Source organism: Carassius gibelio, chromosome A1, assembly GCF_023724105.1.
Source record: "Carassius gibelio isolate Cgi1373 ecotype wild population from Czech Republic chromosome A1, carGib1.2-hapl.c, whole genome shotgun sequence".
Lineage (NCBI taxonomy): Eukaryota > Metazoa > Chordata > Actinopteri > Cypriniformes > Cyprinidae > Carassius > Carassius gibelio.
In genome coordinates this window covers 29068689-29073108 of record NC_068371.1, presented here as the reverse complement: position 1 = coordinate 29073108, position 4420 = coordinate 29068689, and the positions used below count along the sequence as shown (strand labels likewise).

The following is a 4420-nucleotide window of genomic DNA, read 5'->3' as shown; positions in this document are numbered from 1 at the left end:
CTGTGAAAGCCCTACATCACTGAAACTCCACTCTGAAGTTATAAGTGCACTACCACATTCAAAGGTCTGGTTGGGGTAGCTCTGTGTGGTGCAGTGGAGATGTGGTTATGGCAGACAAGGGGTTCACTATTGAATATATGCTCTCCAGTGTTGGTGCTAGTCAGATCATTCCACCTTTCAAATGTGCCAAGCAGTTCAGCAAACAGGAGTGTGATCAAACACAGGCCACTGCACGCCTCAGACTTCTGGTGGAAAGAGTGATTCGAAGGGTCAAGGAAATACACATCTGGGATTCTGTTGTGCCACTCACCTTGTCAGGAAGAATTAATCAGATCTGGCATAATTGCTGTTTTATGGTTTATTATCAGGGACCAATGTTTCTTGAGCAGTGAATGTATATTATTACAATAGTAGTGTTACAGTGTTAACATTTGAAAGTAGTTTTTTATTTATTACATTTTTTTTTACCTTTTCAGTTAGTTGCAATGCATACCTACCATCATTAAATGTGTTTTTCCTTTTTTTTTATTGTAATGTAAAATTGTATATTTTGTATAATGAAATTATTTAAATAAAATGTCCCTGAAAATAATTTGACAGACACAATGAAATAGTTGACAATGAAAAGTATTTTTATAATAACTCATGAAAAAAAAAATCTTTGTTATATCACACAATGTATCAAATGTAAATATACGCAAGTAGTAAAAGAATATGCATATCATATACATTTACAGAAGATTTAATACAAAAAGTATTCACCTTGGTATGTACATTTATCTAATTAATAGCAAGTACAATATATTTATTGTTATAATTTGTGATGTATCTAATATGTTATCAAAGATCTACTACAAAATATGCTACATACTACTCAACTACATAAAGTATATATTTACTATGAATGTAAAAATAAATCTTAGGTTCATACTATAATATGAACAGAATCTGTCCATTCATACCACTGAAAGATACACATCCAGATAAACGTTATAACAGTACTTTCATTGATGTTATGAAGGCATCATCTCGCCAGATCATCTGTATTATGAAATCTGATTGTGTGTCAGTCACAAAGTCACACCAGTGTAGACCAGTCACTGCAGTCTGACCTTGTACCTGCCAGTAGTACTTATGGGTCTCTTTAAGTTTGGCTAGTCCTCTTTGAATTTTCATAAATGGAACCTGAGCAATGTTTTCAGCAGAGGTGCTTTTTACCTCCACTAGTCCAAACGAATGTTTCAGATGGATCACGCACTCGTCCGTCTGGCCAAATTTTAAATTACAGCCAAACTGAAAACCAAGCACAGGTAGTGGGGGGAAATTAAGATCAGGAACACCTGCAGCTATACGGGGACACTGGTATGAAAGTGGACTGCCAAGAGGTACAACTCTACTTTTGACATGCCCTCAAGTATGTACGGCAGCAAAGGCTTGGGATTAATCTGACGTAGTTTTGCACCAGAAGCCAAGACATCAGCATCTGGAAGGGGACCTAAAGAAATGAACACAAATGATGAGTCATGAAGACATTAAGCTATAGCTGTGCGCACACACACACACACACAAACAGAGTTGTGAATTACCTGTGTAAGCCTTTTAATTGGGTAGACTTGGTTCCATTCTTCCCAACTGATTCTGGTTTCAGGACACAAAGGTCACTCACTGCCTCTGGATGAACTCCCTTAATATAAAATGAATACAGTAATAGTTAAAGATCGTTTACTGATCTTGGGTGGTTTTCATTTATATATTTGTTACTTAATCTGCACTCTTGTTCATTATTAGTATATGATGTTTAAATGTTTACATATACTTTCTTTGAGTTAATAGTTTTCTTACCAATGCAGAAAAGAAAAATACATGCCTGTGCTCTTGGACGATGCCATCTCTGTGGCTCACTTGATTTTATTCATCTTCTTAGATGTGTTTCACTGCAAGATAAAAGCATTAGATGCTGTAAACATTTTTCTTCCATTTGTATAAGGATATTGTATAACATCAGTGAAGAAGTACATTATCGATTAAACTTAACGGTAACACTTCCTATGAAGCCCGTATTTAAAACAAATTATAAGAGAATTCTTATGGCATTATGATGAATGCATAATGTATTAGAAAAAAAACTTTGTAATATGTCATATCATCTCATGAGTAATCATAACAACAGTTTTAATGTCTTATAATGTTTACTTATTTGTGGTTATAGCATTTAAGATTATGATTTATAATACGCAATGAATATAATGCATCCACTTAACTTACAATAGAATGTTTCCCTTAGATATAATACAAGTCTCATATCTTGGCATTGTTGTTTTGTTACTTTACTCAAAGCAGGCAAATACCACTATACATAATTACAACAATAATAATGAAAATAAAAATATTATTTTTCCTTAAACAACCATCATATCAAATATCTGATTAGATGAATGTGTAATATGGCACTTTTGATTTTAACAATATTTATTGTAATATCAATAAGATAGTAAGATACTGTATATATTTTAAATAAATAATGTCACGATATAAGACTTATAAACCATTATAAAGTTAAATAAGTATAAGTTTTATACGTATAATTGTTATAATTATTTATGAGATGAAACAACAGTTTTTCTATATATAATGCACTGTGGTTTTATTATAGTAAAAGTGTAGTAACATAGTTTTTTTAGTGTAATGATTAACGTACCATTTGTATAACCACAGTTTTACCACAAACACCATGGTTAAACTATGGTGAGTAGCAAAACCATGGTTAATCTGTGGATACCATGATTTAACTATATCGACCATGTGTTTTATTTATTTATTTATTTATTTATTTGTGGTTTTTGATAGTAAAATCATGTTTTTTTCGTAAGGGTAATTTTACTATTTGGCCAAAATAAAAGCTGGCTAGTTGCAATATGGCTAACTAGCTTTTTAAACGTGCACACAAGACTCTCGAAAGGCATGTTCTCTTCCCTATATAACTTAATTAGTGTAACATTTGAATAAAATATAAAATATCAGACGCTGCTTACCTCCTTTTGCCATCAATCAACCATTACCACTTCCTGCTAACGGCGTGCGTGTGACGTCACATGGGGCGGGGCAACGCGATTCTCCACCTGAGTCCTTTTCGTTTGATGACTTTTTGTCTGAGTCCGTTTCGTCTGATGACACTTTGTCCGAGTCCGTTTTGTTTAATGACTTTTTTTCTGAGTCTGTTTCGTCTGATGCCTAACGTTAATTGTATGAGACCTGACACCTGACGTCGTTTTTCCTGAGACCTGAAGCTTTTCAGTCGGAGACGCGATGCCGTTTTGTCCGATGACTGAAGCCTTTTAGTCTGAGGCATGACGCCTTTTCATTTGATGACTGAGGTCTGAGGATGTCCTAAAATGTACACCGTAAATCTGGCCAAAATCAAATATCAATGCAAAGGTCAATTAAGTTTGATTTTCCTCTTGCATTCCATACAAAATGACTCCGTACGGACAGAAGAATTAATTAGTGGAGCTTCGCAGATGGAGGCGTGTGTCCCAATCGACTGACCAGAAAGACTGGCCATAAAAAAAGTCTCTTTTGTGAACATTATCAGCTCCACAGGAGAAAACATTTGGCACCTTATTCCCTTATGCAGGAACACTGAACGTTTGATTCCATTCAATATCCCGGCACAGCCGAACAGTGGCCTGTAAATGTCAATATCCCCTGTAGACTCCTGTGTTTGTGGTCAACAATCTGTCCTGCTGGTTCGGAACAAAATACAGAAAAGCAAATAAACAAAACGGGTGAAATGAAACTTTTCAAAAATCGAAAGCCACTATGAAACAGAGAAAGAGGGAAAAAATACACATAAACCAGTATTGCCGAAACTTTATTAGCTCTGTTTTTGCAGCGAGTGTACACATCACACATCTGGATGAGAGATCTGAATTGTGTGTAAACCCTGGAGTGCCTTGCTGGATGTGGCTCCAGGACAAAGTAAGGGATAATCACAGTCATTTGGACATCAACACAAAATAAACTCTGACAGGTTAATGAAGACGCTGGAGCAAAGCAGAGTAGCCACTTATTACACAGTCACTTAGCAAATAATAAATACTACACATGAAGTGTTGATTGGAGCTGAAATAATGTTATCTTATATGTAAATTAGCTTAAAGCTTCCAGTAAAACAGTATGTCTAGCAGCCTTGACAAATATTGCTGCATATGTATTTGTGTGTGTGTGTGTGTGTAGATCAAATCATTGCTCAAATAGAAAAATTGCCAGTGAAAAGTTTGGAATAATTGTTGGAATAAGGTTTTTGAAACAGTCACCAATGCAGCATATTTGACCAGAAATACTGTAAAAAATACAGTAATTTTGTGAAATTAAAATAACCGTAGTCTATTTAAATATATTTTAAAATGTAGCTTATTCT

At 34.7% G+C, this 4420-nt stretch overlaps 1 long non-coding RNA gene across 1 annotated transcript; it reads right to left on the bottom strand.

The window, feature by feature from the left end:
• Positions 1–757: 757 nt before the first annotated feature.
• LOC127946064 (uncharacterized) lies at positions 758–3398 on the bottom strand. The gene is made up of 3 exons (XR_008151012.1): positions 3033–3398; positions 1587–1934; positions 758–1495 (listed from the first exon to the last, which is right to left on the bottom strand). It is a non-coding gene; the product is annotated as an uncharacterized LOC127946064 (long non-coding RNA).
• Between the last annotated feature and the right edge of the window lie 1022 nt (positions 3399–4420).